The 18138-nt window shown below is 39.9% G+C and overlaps 1 protein-coding gene across 1 annotated transcript in view; it reads right to left on the bottom strand.

The window, feature by feature from the left end:
- The window catches only part of CDH18 (cadherin 18), a 396260-nt gene that overhangs the window by 256648 nt on the left and 121474 nt on the right, over positions 1 to 18138 (bottom strand). The window lies entirely within an intron of this gene.

Raw genomic sequence — 18138 nt, 5'->3', positions numbered from 1 at the left:
GGTCTGGCTGTTGAGACTCCCGTTGATCCCAATGATGGAGGTATTAAAGCCCTTCACATGAGTGGAGCCCAGGTTGTATACCCATGCTGCTGATCCTTTCATTTTAACTAGAGTGTTGGAGATTACCTTGTATTTGGCAATCTCCAACGCTCTCAGCTAAAAAAATGGAACAATAACACGCATGCACAACCTCTACACCATTCATGTGGGACCTTTGTGACCCTCGTTCTCAGGATCAATGCTGGACGCAACAGTTGAACCCCTAGTGATCAAAAGGTTATCCTCAGCCTCCATTGTCTTATACGATAGAAAAGCAGCTCTGTGAAATGATACGTCACCAAAGTGAATGAGAGTCACTCTCTGTAAATGAGTACATTCTAATGTAACTGTATTATATCAATCATATTAATATCCCAGGGGTTTACAATGTCAACAAACAGATAGTATAAGGGGCGGTTTTAGAGAAAATCTGGCCCTAAGCAAATTTAGAAATTGGGCTCCATATACTAGAATACTGTATTAACAGCACAGTCACGGTAAATATATTCAGGAGGCGACGTGCAGAGTGCTGCAGCACTGAACGCTAGTACTGCCAAGGGTGTAGTTAGTGTTTACAAATAAAATTATTCATATACATTTCTAGTTATTAAATACCAGGACCAAATATTACCAGCATACCAGATTACATACTGTGTTACTTCCATATTGATTTGGAACAAAATGCACTATATAATGGTCAATATTACCAATCATACTACCACACCATGCCCACTACCAGTACCACTATATGGTATTATCAGAACATAGCAGGGACAGGGGTATGGAAGAGGGGAAAAAACAGCCTAATGAACTGAAATGAAAACTTAAAGAGGTTATGATATGAGGCAAAGCACCTTTAAGAATGCATTGTGCAGCACCAACACCACCTTGCACCCCTGGCAAACAGCTGATTTTTAATGAGGGAATCACAACAGCCAGCCAGACATCTCCTCTGCCCTAAAATTTATTGGAGAAAAAAAAATAAATAAAAAAAAAAAATATATATATATATATATAAACTTTTCACACCCATTCACATGAAATATGTTGGGTTGTAACCCTTTCCCTGCTGGTAAGGTGGCATGTGCCCCTCACACATCAGTAAAGACTGTTTAGAGTTAAAGGGTTATTCAATGTAAACATCCCATAGACACTAAGCCCTGTATCAGATATAGCACATATAGCAGGGCTACTGGGTGCAAGTTACATACTGAGCCCACTGAGAGATTTTCAACAGATGATAGCTCAGGGGGCCTTCTGCAAAGACAGGAAGAAGGCAATGCATTACCTGTCATTTGTAATTTCACGTTAGTGGTGAGGGGGCCCTTGGGCCCATAAGCTTAAGGACCCTAAAATAGTGACCCCTATTACCACACTACTGCTCAGGGAGGGTGCCACAACCTATCTGTACACTTGCACATTTGCAAGTCCAGTTAGTGCTTCAGAATGCTTGGGGGCACCACTGGGAATGGGAGCCATGAGCAATCGCCCCATTTTCACTCCCTCCAAACCCTCCCTGCTTACTATTTATGAGTCACAGACAGAGTGTATTAAACAATATATTTATTGATTTCACTGGTATTCTCTTTTTGGCATAATTTCACTGATTTCTGGTTTACATTATAGTTTGTAACATTTTGGTTCATACAGTTATAAAACCATTTTATCAGTAAGGATTGCTATCTTCTCAGTGATTTATTTGTACTGTTAGTGTGGAGACTCCCAAGATAACGAGGGCTCTTGATGAAGGCTGTGAGCTATTTGGGCTAATATATTAACTAGCATCTAATATTTATCATTATTTCTGCAGGAAGCAGTCTAGCTTTAAAAGGTTGACCCTGGGGTGTCACTACCACTGTGGTTCACTTATAAGGTGCAGGACAGCCCACTGGATAATATGAGCTTCATTAACCCCTTAAGGACCAGGTTGTTTTGTACCTAAAAGACCAGGCACTTTTTAAAGATCTTACCCTATTTTTTTACTTTAGCTACCAAAATTATTTTTGCTGCATTTTTTTTCTGTGAGATGTAAGGCTATTTTTTAGTATCTTTTTCACAGATTTTTTTTCCCAGTTCCTTTTTTGTTTTATTGGGGGTAAAAAGCTAAATAAAAAGATTTTTTAACATTTATAGTTTTTTTAATGAGTATATTTATGCTAAAATAAAGTATGGGAATGGTTTCCTCATTGTGTTTTGGACGTTTTGATATATAATGTATACGGTTTCGGATTACAGGGTGCATACGGCGACGGTTTTGGTTGACGTTGGCTTTAGATCATTTTCTTTCTTATGTATATATTTTAATTTTATTCTGTAATTGTTTTTTTTACTTATTTTTGTAACTATTTTTTTTTACCATTTATGTCCCCATGATGTCATATAAGACATTCACATAGTCTTTTTTTTTTATTTCTCACTTTTCCACTGTACCTGGGGCATCCATAGTAGTATCATCCATAGGAGCCGCAGTTACAGGGAAAACATCCCGCTGTAGTGACAATAGTCACTGGCAGAGCTGATCTGGGTCTGCTAGGACACTGAAGCCCTGCTGTAACAGGGGGCCCCGGCGGTCACAAAGCAGAAGAAACACTTCCACTTTCTTAGTGCATAGTGCTCATTGAGCCCTATTTACCTAGGAAAAGAGAAGGTTAAAAAACACTTCTCCCTTCTCCTCCTGGTTCTTGGCTGTAACTAACAGGACCCGGAGGACCCGACCTGCTCCTGCTTGATTGCAGGAGCAGAGGCTTTAACTCTGCACCGTATTTATGCCATTGGCTGGGATTAAAGTTCAGGACCAAGCGCCATAAATTTATCAGTCTTGGTCCTTAAGTGGTTAATAGGCTGTTAGATTGCATGGTGCACTACTTGTAATATTATACTTGTACATAGTTACCGCAGTCACCCCCTTCCCCAATATGCAGTATGAGTGGTGGGAAATCAGTATTTTGCACCATTGCTACCTCCTCCATATAGCATTTTGCCCGTTCTGCATGCTGTCAGGAATTGGTGTTTTTACCTGCCCTTATACTGGTATAACAGTATATACTTGTATTGGTATATCAGTAACTTTGGCCACCTTCTGGGATTTTGAACTAGTTTATAATATACAGCTGATGCAAGAAGTAGCAAATTGTTTTGCTTAATATTACAGACTATTCAAAGTGCACTGAATAGATCTCCTAGATTTCTGGCCATAAAATATACATCTGTCTTTGCCAGAAGTCAGTCATATGATAAGCTGACATTTTTTTCAGGACTGAAACAGATTTAGAAAACAAGAAAATGGCAAAGGCTGTCAATGAGATGGATAGCATGCCATGCAAGGAGTGTCAAGAAATATTCGGGAGAAAATAATGCAGTAGTGATAAAGTATTCTATGCCTATCATGGGAGAAAACGGAATTCTAATTTAATTTATCCCCATCTGATAAAATATAGCATAGCAACAGAGGAGACGCTGACATCTTAAATATTTTAAAGGATTTAATTAGTGCAAAACAGTAATGTCTTCATTTATACCAAATTCAATTTGAATAGAAATGAAAGAAACATTATATTATAGATAATCTACGAGTGCGGCATTTCATTGCTAGGTTTTATGTTCAACAATTACAGAATTACATAGATTTGGACGTTAACTAGATTGGAGGAATAGTTGATAAATATCGAAGCATGAATAACAAAAGAAAGTTAATGAGATCAGATAAGAAAGAATTGAGAGAGGAAGATCTTTAGTGCAGGTTGTTTTCAACATATGAAATTGTCAATTCTTGAGAACATGTCAGAGAAGAAAATGGGACGCTGGAGATAAAGAAAATGTGACATTTCTGTGAACGTATGGGGCCAGAAAGGCAAAAAAAAGAACAGAAAAATATTTCACAGAGCAATCCATAGTTATTCTGTTAATAGTAGGTATGGTAAAAGTTATACAATGCTTTATATACTTTGTGTATCATTGTACAGCTTCTGCTTGCTGCCATCAGATGGCAGAATTCATTGAGACTGAAAATCTGTCTTGGTCACATGACTTGTTACTGTACAGTTATTAGACATCAAATATTAATGACCACCTGTCTGTGAGTGAGGGAGTTACATCCTCTGCCCCTGATCACATGACCGTGATGTCATCACAGGTCCTAAAACATAAAACCTGCAGAGTCGGACAGCAGCTGAGTGCTCACATGACCTGTGATGATGTCACCTGTGTGGGAGGAATCTGGGGTCAAATAACCAGAGGGTGATCAGTGTGTGCAGGACTCTGCCGTGCTGGTTGTGATCCCTGTTGTATGGAATCAAGAAGGTATATAGCAGAGCTGTATGTGATCTACATGTAGCAGAGCTGTGTGCATGTGATGCGCATGTAGTAGAGCTGTGTATGTGTGATGTGCATGTAGCAGAGCTGTGTGGCGCACTGCGCCACCAGAGGCACTGGTACTATAATTTCCTAATAATTACTAGTCTATTTTATAACAAGCCCTATAAGGGCTCTTGTCAACGTTCATTTTTTCTCAGCATATTACGCGGCCGTGTGATACGCGGTGAATGGAGTCAATGGATTGTTATTGTTCCATGCACATGTGTATATACACATGAGAAATAGATTGCAGTGTGAGCCCTATACATTTGTATAGGCAGTGTATGCAACGCTGTCCATATACAATCCATTGCGTATGGGACGTGTTTTCATACGCAAACCCTACTATGAAACAGATTGGGAATTTTAAAAAAAGAGACACTGTGCCTGACCGCATGCGTGTGATACATGAGCATGTGCAGTAGACTTGCTGCCATACGCGTTTTTTGCTGACTATGTCGGCAAACTTGCTATATACAAATACAGTTAAAACGTTGTGGAGAGACCGTAGAGTTTTAGCGATACGGCCGTGGACATAAGCCTAAGTGAGACAACATAAAGTAGTTTTATCATAGTTTTGCCATGATTTTCAAAAAATCCAGCACAACACCCCAACACAACCGCAATGTGTGTCCCCACCTATCAGATGTCCAGGACAGATTTTCAAAGCATAGAAGTAAACACTGAAAATATCCCCTGAATTACTGCAGGAAATTGATACACAAATTATATCAGTAAGTTATACAACTTTTTGCTGCACTGCGAATAAGCTTTGCTGAAATTGGAAAAAAAAATCTACTAATTACACCTGCAGGAAAGTGGAGAAAAAAAATCATTTTCCTTCACTACATTATGTTCATTAACCGTAGAAGTATAATTCATTAACATGCCCACCGGCGTGCTCCGCTGTTAATACTGCATGTCACAACACTCTGTTATTTGTGTAGTGCAGTCTTTTTCCTGCAAAGTGAATGAAAAGCATATTATGCAGATAGTATAGGTGCTCTACAGGTGGATTACTCTTTAGCTTGATTGTTAACGTGATATGATATCACGGTGTGTTGTGCTATCGGGGTGGTTTACTTACACTCTGAATTGCTTTGCAATGGGTTTAGTTGTGGTAAGATGAGAGAACGATAGCTTTTTAATGGGTTAATATAAGATAACTTTCTGTGCTAGCAGAATCAAGCTACCATTTGCTGCATCTGTATGTTAAAGGTAACCTGGCAGCTCTGAATAGCACCATAAAATAAGTCATGATGCTGCTTGAAGAGGTGATGGAAGCTGGGAATGTGTTTTTTATACTCAACTACCCAACCAATCCTGCTGTGTTCCCTGGTGAAGTCCACGTGCCTCACAAAGTCTGACTCTTTTCAGACTGCCATGCACGTGCTCCCCCATAGAAGTCTATAGAAGATTGCATGCCCAGCAATCTGTAAACAGTCAGATTTTCGTGAAGCAGACACACTTCTCCAGAAGACACTTCGGAATGGGTAAGCTGGTGAGTATAAAAAGCACATCCCACTGTGCCAAGTCACCTTCCTGGACAGTCTATGGTGCTGTTTGGAGCTCACAGGTTCCCTTTAAGAGCACAGCACCCCACAAGAGCAGGAATAGCACAAAGGGCTAGTGTTGCTCTTCTTGATTGGCTGTAGAATAAATTTGACCAGATTTTTGCAAAATCAGATCAGGTAAGTCCAACCCAATTTTTGACGAAAACTGTAGAAAAATCAAATCAAATTTCCAAAATGCCCACTACAGAGGTCAGAGTGCAGCCAATCAGAAACCAGGGCATCTTGATGATGTCACCAAATCTGTCTTCCATTTTGCATATGGGCAGCAGTTTTGTTGGACAACTGCATCACATGACCTTGCCATATATAACATAGACAGAGTAATCAGCCGACATTTTACAGTTAGGTTCAGGACAGAGAAGCTGCATTGAGAATCTTCTGTCTATATAGAATATAGTCTGTTGTTAAAGACAGATATTATACAGAAGACATACTGCTACTGGGTGTGATACCTTGTATAACAGCAAAGAAGTTAAAAAGGGTATTGGAGGTACCATAGAAAGGTGATCTGTACATTGGTAGAGGGTATATTCTACTGCTATAAATGTATATAACAGGAAATCAGACCAACAAATTATGCTTTGGCATGGGGTATATTGCAGTTTACTGTTTGCAGCCTCCGATATTGTTCAAAGTCACCAATTTGGCCAGTATTTATTATTGGCAGGCCTTATGCAGCTAGCAGTGGCGTGAGGGAAATTCAATTATGTTGCACCGAATACGTACACTTGACAGGTATACAAGTTATCCTACATGGCCTTCTCTTCTCAGATATTGGGCCACCCAAGGATTGTGGCCCAGTTAGCTGTTGCTGTTTTTTTGATGAATATACAACAAAAGAATCCCAAACAGGGAAGCAGCAACTACAGAGTGTGTGTCAGCAGCCTCAGACGTTCTTCAGTTGTGAGTCCAGCCACTAAAAACATGAAAAAAGTGCTTGCAGAAGGACCATGATATAGCCTACATCAAAACATTAGATCACTACTGGGTGAGCACCCTCTTTGATCCATGTGCAAGGCCAAAATGACAAATTTTATTCCAGCAGTGAAGGACTTTAAAATGCAGCAGTATCAGGACAGACTGTTAAGCAGCTTCAGCAGAATTGTTTTCTTTGGCTGTGTACTATCAGAAAGCACAGCTGGGGGTGTGATAACAGACCGACCATCTACCTGTCCACAGACCCTGTGGATTGCTTAACATTTATAGAAATGAGCCAGGCATGTATTTCATCTGACTTCTACACCCCCATGGCAGATTGGCACTGATTAGTTAGCATGCTAACACTTTTTCCTCACATAAGACTGAGCACAGATTTATATCACAGATCACACTGTGCCCTCAAAGTGCTGTTGCTGGTGGTGGTGGTGGTGCTGCTGCTCACCTTCTCCAGCTTCAACCATGTTTCCTCCTCCAACCCCTCATTCTCCTAAAATGAAAATGTTGTGTTCAACTGGTAAAAAAATGTTCTTGTAAAAAATATTAAATTGTTTTTACAACAAGCAGCACACCGGCTGTGTTCTATAGTATAATTTTTGGTAACTCTACAGCTGTTCCTTGGAGCAGGCCTGTGCTTAAGTGTTGCATTCACCAGATAGGATCTGTCCTTTGGAAATTTATGTAATTGCTTTTAAAACTGGCAACACACTTGCTGTATTCAGGGGCGTAGCTAAAGGCTCATGGGCCCGGGTGCCAAAGCTTATCTTGGGGCTCCCAACTTCTCTTAACCCCTTAATGCAGAGGTGTAACCTGAAGCTCCTGGGCCCCAATGCAAAATCTGTAACAGGGCCATCAACTATAATGCTTTATTCATAGTACTGGGCTCCCTATATAGTGACAAGAGGCTTTATAGGCCCCCTAAGGCCCCTGGGCCCAGGTGCCACCGCATCCCCTGCATCCCCTATAGTTACGCCCCTGGCTGTATTCATTCTGTAGGCACAATTTTTGATCTAGGAGACCCTATATGGGCCTTCTTTTGTTTTCAGTGACACCCCTCTGCTATAATTGATCCACACACCACTGTACACTATGTTCCCCAGTTGTGTGGCTGTATTCCCACAAAATTTAGGTGGCTTTTGTTGCATTGGGGATCTACTACTATTGACTTTATTGGGAGTCGGAATTGGTCATACTGATTCACAATAACTTTCCTGAAATCAGTCCTATCCTGGTACAAATCGATTATTCCACAAATCGCTCACCATTACAAAGGACAATTCTGACATTATTTTGCTACCTCATAATACATTTTCTTAATATAAAAAAGCCTATTTAGACTATGTTTATTAGCAGTAAAGCAAGTAAATATGTCACTATTATGACCTCTTCTAAAATAGGAAGCGTTTCAGAGGGTTGACAAAGAAGAGGCATATGCTTAGATCCATCAATGCTTGTATGAGCACAATGCTCATTATAAGCCATCACACAAATCAAAGAAAAGCCCCCAAGCGCTCGAAAGCGAGTTGCACGGACTCATCATGTGTCATCTGTTGACGGAATACCTTACAGGTATGACACTGGAATTTTATCATACTTGATAATACATTTTGGCATTATACCTTTATGGCATTCAGACACTAAACAAGGCAGTCAAACCCTATTGAATGCTTTTCATATCAAATACAGAAGACACCAATCAGAAATTAACATACTGGACATGGCTAGAACTTTATCTGCTAACTCAATGGTAAGGATTTACTTGACGCACTGACCATATGTTATTTAGTGTGCTAACTATGGCAAGTTATTGATTTCTTCACGTCATAGAAGGTGCTTCCATTCCAGTCATTTTGATCTACATTTTCTATGTGTTTTCCTTATTTCTTGGTGGTAAATTTGGACATATGAGTGAGCTTAGAACTAAACATCCCGTATTCAATAGTATTGCACTGATCTGCTGGCGGTCTATAGAGTTGGGTCAATCCTTATACAGGTCTGCCAAGAAAACAAGCTGCTTTCATACCCTCTTCTAGATCTCCATCTAAATGAAATGGTATCAGAGTATCTCTAGATGCAATTGTATTATAACGTGGCATTTACGTCTTTTCTTTTTTGTTATATTAGTTCATTATGCTTTAGAAAATGTGTGAAAGAATCAGAACACATTAACAATAATCTTACTTAGTGTGGCATACATGATTAGGGATGACTGGATTAACTGAAGACGATAAGTTCAATAGTTGTAGGAAAACAAGCTAGTGATTCATCATTTTGGATGGAATCTCAGAGGGACAAAATGGGAATTAAAAATGGAAAATAAGGGAAAAAAATGTTATTATGATAAAAACTCATTTGATTTTTAGATATACTGACATATAGAACCATTTTTCCATTAAGTTACATTGAAGTTCATGTATATTGAATATCCATTACTAAGATAAGGAAAATTGAAATTACCTTAAACACAACGACCTCCTAAGATGACCTTACAATATTCCAGGCCTCATTATATCAGTCTAATTACTTCATAAATAGCCTCACTAGCAAAACATTTCAAATACTTACACATAAATCTATGCACATGTAGTAATCTCTACAATATGAAATGCGAATTCTTGTCACAGCAATATTATAATGCATGAAAATGCAGAGTTGTAGTGAAAATCACCAAAAATACTGTTCTGACATCATTTGTCAAAACCACAAGACAGCAATATTAATGTGGCAGGATTGATTAAAAAGTCCTTGAATCTTAATTTGTTGATGCTTGTTATTCAAAAAAATGAAAACTACACACACACTTTGATTTCTGATATGGCAAGGTATGACTTGAGATTTAATTGTGTTTTTCGAAGCCCTCATGTGCACACTGCCATATTATGGCTCCATACAAGGATTGGCTAGTACAGCATCCAATATAAGTGTATGGGCCTTTATTTGTCGACTACATGTCTCTTATTTCACATGTGTTCTTTCTGTTGGATACTTCATTAGATGTCACATCAGTCCTACTGGGAACAAATCAAGAAGGGAACAATGGAATATACTATGTGAGTTTCATTTCAAGTTATTAATGTGTTGTCTACAAAGCTTGCAATGCATGGAAATCATTATCTTTCACTATAATTTAATGTATACCTTTAGATAAAAATGACCATGCTATATTACTGTATCTTTACACAGCAAAATTGTGTTCTATCATGAACTCTGAATGTATTTAACAGCTACTTCTGAGCAGCCGTATTTAAGGCCAATTTACACACAAAGATAATCTTTCAAACGATTGAAAGATTGAAAGTTTTAGGGACCTTTTTTGCATAAAGTGTTAATGGACACTAATGTCCATTAATACTTTATCATCTTCATTTGCACGTAAATTGGTCTTCAAAAGCTGTTTGCAGAGCCCAGCATGTGACTAATCACACACCCTGCTGTGCAAACAGCTGCATACTGCCAGCAGAATACAGTGTGATCTCCCGACTCCCAAGGAGAACACAGCATGTGGTCTATTGAGAGATGGTTTATTCACCTTAAAATCATTGTTCAGACTAAAAGTGCAGGATGCTCGTGTTACATGTAACAATATCACTAATTTTCGGTCATTTGAATGACTTTTGAGTGATAATTGTTACTTGTAAATTGACCTTTACTCGCATGGAGCTGTTGAGCTTACATAGTTATCCATTAGAGATGAGCGAGCACCAAAATGCTCGGGTGCTCGTTACTCGAGTCGAACTTTCAGTGATGCTCGAGAGTTCGTTTCGAGTAACGAACCCCATTGAAGTCAATGGGCGACTCGAGCATTTTTGTATATCGCCGATGCTCGCTAAGGTTTTCATTTGTGAAAACCTGGGAAATTCAGGAAAGTGATGGGAACGACACAGAAACGGATAGGGCAGGCGAGGGGCTACATGTTGGGCTGCATCTCAAGTTCCCAGGTCCCACTATTAAGCCACAATAGTGGCATGAGTGAGACCCCCCCCCCACTGTCAGCATAAAGATGATTCTCCTCTGCCACAGCTGTAACAGCTGTGGCAGAGAAGAACGATGTTAGCCCATTGAATTCAATGGAGCCGGCAATACAGCTGGCTCCATTGAAAGCAATGGGATGCCAGCGATCGCGGGATGAATTGTAGGGAAGGGCTTAAATATATAAGCCCTTCCCTGCAATTCATCCAGAAATGTGTAAAAATAAAAAATATACTGTATATATACTCACCTGGTCCCGGCAGACGGAGTTCAGCGTGGCCGGCGGCAGTCCTCCCGAAGTGCTCTGAACAGCTGTGAGTAGTATTCAGCAGCCGGGGATTTAAAATCCCCGCCTGCTGAATGAGCTGCCTCTGATTGGTCACAACCTGACCAATCAGAGGCAGATCTCACTCACACACCCATTCATGAATTTATGAATGGGTGAGTGACTGCTGCCTCTCAATGGCTCAGCAGGACCAATCAGATTGGTCCCTGCGCTGAGCCAATGAGAGGCAGCAGTCACTCAGCCATTAATGAATTTATGAATGGGTGTGTGAGTGAGATCTGCCTCTGATTGGTCAGGCTGTGACCAATCAGAGGCAGCTCATTCAGCAGGCGGGGATTTTAAATCCCCGGCTGCTGAATACTACTCACAGCTGTTCAGAGCAGTTTAGGAGGACTGCCGCCGGCCGCGCTGAACTCTGTCTGCCGGGACCAGGTGAGTATATATATTTTTAAATGAATGACGAGTGAAGCCGTCCAGTCATTGGCTCATGTTTAGAGTAAATGATTTTTTGAACGATAATCTTTTAGTCTAAAAGTACTCTTAGGATGAAAGGAGTGTAAGAGATACTATTCAATAAGAGAATGAGATGTTGAGGAGTAATAGTAATAAAATGACAGGAGTCAATTTACGAAATGCGATTAATTCATGAAATGTGATAGGCCTGCAAAAATGGTCTTTAATTAAACTTAGAACTGTTGATATTGGAAACTAATCTGATTGTCCATGGTATCAGATTTCAGAGAACTGGTGCATCATGAGCAATGTCTTGCTGATATGATACTGGTGGATCACAGCTGGAATCTATTTGCTGGAGACAGAGAGCTGAATGCATTAAGGATGTTTGGCAAGGGTTTTCAGAGAGGTAGCTTGCAAAGTGATTGCTAGGTAATGGACAATCATCAGGGATATGGAAACAGTCTATGAAAGAAAGTTCCATGGCATGAGATAACATAGAAACCACGACTACAGTATTAGGCCTTAGTCAGACGGACGTTTTTTCGCGCGATTTGCGCATCGCATGTCGCATGCGCATGAGCAAATCGCGTGACCGGAGGCGAAAAATCGCAGGAAAAATCTGCACCTAGCCACGTTAATCGTCGCAGCAAAACGCCCGTCTGACCGGAGAAAAATCGCTGTGCGCATCAAAATGCGCATGAAACTTCGTCTGACCGGCGAAAAAAATGATTTTGGTGCGCACATAAAACGCAGAACGCAGATAGGCGCGATCTGCGAATCGTCGTGTCCTATAATTTTTCGCATATGCGCATAAAAAGCGGACATGTGACCGATACCATAGCGAACCATTGGTTCTATATATGCGCAAATCGCGCGAAAAAACGCCCGTCTGACTAAGGCCTTAGGCTGTGACTGCTGTCAGCTCTATCTCTCCCATTCCTGGCTGGCTGTATTTCACCTCTCTCCAGTTCTAGCTTCTATGTTTTCGACACTTTGAGCATTCTCGGAATGCGATGATGAATATGCCCTATGTTAGCTAAGTAGACCCAAACAGAAAGCAAGATAGTTTCTGCAAGAGGCAACATTGACCATCTTGGTTAAGGGTAAGTTTAAGAGTAAAGAGTGTCCTCCAGTGGTTTGGAGTAAAACATTTTGCGCAATAGTTTTAAGTATGAAACAGTGGCCACTAGTGACTAATTCCTGGAATGACAACACAATCCTGACACTTGGAAACAAGAGTGAAAGATATGGATTATGGATGATGTTTATCTTAGATCATTGAAAGAACATAGTGCATGGATAGGATGGTAAAACGATTTGAAGGAGGAGATATAGGGAGGTGTGGTGTTCTTAAAAGCTTTGTGGATAACAGTGAGGAGTTTAATTTGAATTCTAAAGTTCACAGGCAAGCAGTGCAGTCACTGTCATAGGGAGAAGACATTAGTGCAGTGATTAAATATAAATATGAGCCTAGCTGCTGTATTCAGGATAGACTGGGCAGCGGAGCATTTGCAGAGGGAAAAATCGATTAGCAATCATATACAATAATCTAGATGATAATGTGAGCAATATGAGTTTTGTCCATATCCTCTGTAAATAAAGGGTGGATTCTGTGGCTTATGTGTGAAATTTCGACATAAGGAATAAAGGAAAAATCTGAGTTAAACAAAATCCCAAATCAGCTTTTTTGGTATTAGCAAAAATGGAAATGTCTGCCTTATATATTGTAAATTTTTAGGTGGCAAAAACGTAAAAATCCATGTTCTTAAAAAAATTCAATTTTAGATAGAGGATATAATGTTATACACAGCTGGCAGACAGACAAAGGTATTTTATAGCAGTGCAGGGGTGATGTCATAGCGTAAGAGGTAATGAGCTGGTACTGATAGTTTGTCCAAAAGAGTCTGTTTAGAGAGAAAAGAGGAGAGGACCTAGGACTGAACCGTGAGGAACCCCAAATGTAAGGGGAAGAGAAAAAGTAGAGTAAGCAAATGATACGCTAAACATCTGGACAGAGAGTTAGCAGGACAACCAAGAACATGTAGCATCTTTAAGGCCAAAAGAGTGAAACATATGGAATAGTAGTCAGTGATCTACATTGTTAAACCCTACAGACAGATCCAAAAGAATCAAAAAAAGAATTGTTGTCCTTATGTCTGGCCATGATGAGATCATTTTAGACTTTAGTAAGATCAGTATCTGTAGAGTTCAGAAACCAGATTTTAGGGGGCTGAGAACAGAGCTAACTGACACATACCAGATAAGGAGAGGGTAGACCAAGTTTAGGGACAAAGGGAAGTTTAGAGACAGACAGAGCAGGATTGGTCAAGAGACTTTTTTCTTTCATAAATGGGGTAATGATAGCATATTTAAAAGAGGAGAGAAAGATACCATTATTTAGGGCTGGGTCATCCTTGCACAGGTATGCCAAGAAAACAAGCTGCTTCCATACCCTCTTCAAGATATACATTAGTTAGCATGCTAACAATCTTTAATCTGGCAAAGCATAGATTTATATGATTTATATCAAAGAACACACTGTGCCCTCAAGATGTTGTTGCTGGTGGTGCTGCTACTGCTCTCCTCCAGCATCCACCTTGTATTCTCCTACTACTTCCCCCCAAATGTAAAATATGTCAATATTGAAGTCCGGAGCTACAGCTATCATTTTTCCATGAGGGGCACACTCTGCCATCAAGGTGCTGTTATTGGTTGTGGTGGAACTGCTGTTGTTTTCCCTCTGCTTCAGCCATGTTTCCTCATCCTCATTCTCCCCAAACACAGATTTTGTGCTCACCTAATAGAATGTGTTTTTATAAAATGTTTGACATTGCTTTTAAAACAAGCAGCACACGGGCTGTGTTCTATAGTGTAATTTTTGGAAGTTTTACAGCTGTTCCTTGGAGCAGGTCCGTGCTTGAGTGTTGTGTTCACCTGGTAGAATTTGTCGATGGAAAATGTATGACATTGCTTTTAAAACAAGCAGCACACCTTCTGTCTTCCTTAGTGTAATTTTTCATCTAGGAGTCCCAATGTGGGCCTTCTTTTGTTTTCAGTGACACCCCTCTGCTACGATTGACCCCCACACTGCTGTACACTATATTTCATAATTTTTGCAGGAGCATAGTGTTCTGTAGATGTGTGGCTCTACTTCTACACTGTTTGGCCTTAGTCAGACGGGCGTTTTTAGCCGCGATTTGCGCATGCGCATGCGTCCGGCGATTATATAAAACCATTGCTTTGCAATGGTATCGGACACATGAGCGCTTTTTATGCGCTCGTCCGATAAATTATAGAACAGAAATCGCAGATCGCACCTATCTGCGATCTGCGATTCCTGTTCTCTTCTCTATATGCGCTCAATGGGGCCGGTGGCAGCAGCGCCGACCACGTTGAGAACATATAGAAGACAAATCATTCTTCTCTGCCACAGCTGTAACAGCTGTGACAGAGAAGAACGATGTTTGCCCATTGAATTCAATGGAGCTGGCAATACAGCCGCTCCATTGAAAGCAATGGGCTGCCGGCGTGCGCGGGGTGAATTGTCGGGAAGGGCTTAAATATATAAGCCCTTCCCTGCAATTCATCCTAAAATGTGTTAAAATTAAAAAAAATTGTATACTCACCTTTCCGCTGCAGCCGGAGTCCAGCCGCGGCCGCTGTCAGTTCTCCTGAACTGCTTCTCGGCACTATTCAGCCGGCGGGGCTTTAAAATCCCCGCCTGCTGAATGATCTGCCTCTGATTGGTCACAGCCCTGACCAATCAGAGGCCGGTTTCACTCACACACCCATTCATGACTTCGTGAATGGGTGAGTGACTGCTGCCTCTCAGCGCTGAGCCAATCAGGGGCAGGTCTGACTCACATCCATTCATGAATTCATGAATGGGTGTGAGTGAGACATGCCTCTGATTGGCTCAGCGCTGAGCCAATGAGGGGGCAGGTCTGACTCACACCCCCTTCACACCCACTGCAGGACGGCCGCGCGGAGCTCCGGCTGCCGGGAGAAGGTAAGTATATAGATATTTTTTATTTTTACACATTTTTGGATGAATTGCAGGGAAGGGCTTATATATTTAAGCCCTTCCCGACAATTCATCCCGGGCTCGCCCGCAGCGCATTGCTTTAAATGGAGCCGGCTCTATTGCCGTCTCCATTGAATGCAATGCGCTGGACAGCTCCGGCCCGTTTCTAATGAAAAGCGGCTAGGAGCAGATTTTCGGGCGATTTGCGGGCGACTTGCGCGCACCGGTCACGCGATTTGCGGATGCGCATCCGTCATGCGATCCGCAAATCGCGTGAAAAAACACCCGTGTGACTAAGGCCTTTAGGGGGCTTTCCCTGTATTAGGAACCATTTGGAGGGCAAGTCAGTGAACCTGATTTTTACCCCTAATGACTTGTTCGGAATCAGGCGAATTCATTCCACAGATTGCTCACCACTACACAGGACAATTCTGACATTATTATTTTGCTACCTCATAATACATTTTCCTAGAGTAAAAATAGGCTTTTAAACCATTTTTATTAGCAGTAAAGGGAGTAAATATTTCACTATTATGACCTCTTTTATAAATGCAAAGTGTTTCAGAGAGTTCACAAAGAGTAGTGGCATATGCTTAGATCCATCAGTACTCGTACAAGCACAATGTTCATTGTAAGCCAAACAAAAGCCCTTGAGCGCTCAAAAGCAAGTAAGTTGCATGGACTTATCATGTGTCAATTGTTGACGGAATACCTTACCGGTATGACACTGGAATTGTATTTCTTTAGTAATATATTTTGGCATTATATCTTTATGAGATACAGACACTAAACCAGGTAGTCAAACCATATTGAATGCTTTTGATATATAGAAGAAACCAATCAGATATTAACATATTGGACATGTCTAGCAGTTTATCTGCTATCTTCATGGTAATGATTTACTTGACACACTGACCATATGTCATTTATTGTGATAACTATGTCAAGCAATGGATTTCTTCACGTCATAGAAGGTGCTTCCATTCCAGTCATTTTGATTTACATTTTCTATGTGTTTTCCGTATTTCTTGGTGGTATATTTGGACATATGAGTGAGCTTAGAACTAAACATCCCTTATTCAATAGTATTGCACTGATCTGCTGGCGGTCTATAGAGTTGGGTCAATCCTTGTACAGGTCTGCCAAGAAAACAAGCTGCTTTCATACCCTTCTCTAGATATCCATCTAAATGAAATGGTATTAAAAGTATCTCTAGATGCACTTGTATTATAACGTAGCATTTACGTCTTTTCTTTTTTGTTATATTAGTTCATTATGCTTTAGAAAATGTGTGAAAGAATCAGAACACATTAACAATAATCTTACTTAGCGTTGCATACATGATGAGGGATGACTGGATTAACTGAAGAATATACATCTCAGTAGTTGTAGGAAAACAAGCTAGTGATTCATCATTTGGGATGGAATATCAGAGGGACAAAATGAGAATTAAAAATGAAAAATAAGAAAAAATGCATGTCATTACGATAAAAACTCATTTGATTTTTAGATATACTGACATATAGAACCATTTTTCCATTAAGTTACATTGAAGTTCATGTATATTGAAATTCCATTACAAGAAGATAAGAAAAATTGAAATTACCTTAAACACAACGACCTTCTAAGATGACCTTACTATATTCCAGGCCTCATTATATCAGTCTAATTATTTCATAAATAGCCTCACTAGCAAAACATTTCAAATACTTTCTACACATAAATCTATGCACATGTAGTAATCTCTACAATATGAAATGTGAATTCTTGTCACAGCAATATTATAATGCATGAAAATGTAGAATGGTCGTGATAATCACCCAAATACTGTTCTGACATTTGTAAAAACCATAAAGTCACCGACAAGAAAGTAATATTAATGTGAGCGGGTTGATTAACAAAAGTATTTGAATCTTAATTTGTGATGCTTGTTATTAAAAAAAAGTTTGACTAGTCTACTATAAAAAAAACTAAGATATCTCAGGTATATCTGCTATTGTAATAATCTGTATAATAATGACAAGATTAAAACTTTACAACATGATACAAAATACCCAAAATCTATTGTTGATTCGTTATCATTTCCTATTTTGTCCAAAAAATGTAATTAATTTATGTATTCATCATATTCCACAGAACTTTTTATTTCAGCGGATGCATGTAAGAATAAAATCACACATTATAAAATAATAAACTAATCAACAATTTAAACAAGAGGAATGAAGGCTTCTCTTACTAGAGCTTTAAAACCATTTGGAAATAGGTGCGATACAAGAAATAAACATCTTTTATTTGAACAATGGACCAGCAACCTTTAATATCAAACAGAGTAGCACACATAAAACTACATGACCCAGTCACCAATGTGTTAGGTGACTGGAGATAGCCAGAAAGAGAGACTCAACAAGATGTGAGAGAATAGGGTTACTGATGCAAGTGGTTGGGTGAAAGCATGAGAGTAGCCATGGGCATTCATCCTCTGACAGTAAAGAAGATGGTCT

The sequence above is a fragment of the Eleutherodactylus coqui genome, chromosome 9 (assembly GCF_035609145.1).
Source record: "Eleutherodactylus coqui strain aEleCoq1 chromosome 9, aEleCoq1.hap1, whole genome shotgun sequence".
Taxonomy (NCBI): Eukaryota; Metazoa; Chordata; class Amphibia; order Anura; family Eleutherodactylidae; genus Eleutherodactylus; species Eleutherodactylus coqui.
The sequence above is the reverse complement of the archived record's forward strand: the minus strand, read 5'-3'. Positions and strand labels throughout refer to the sequence as shown.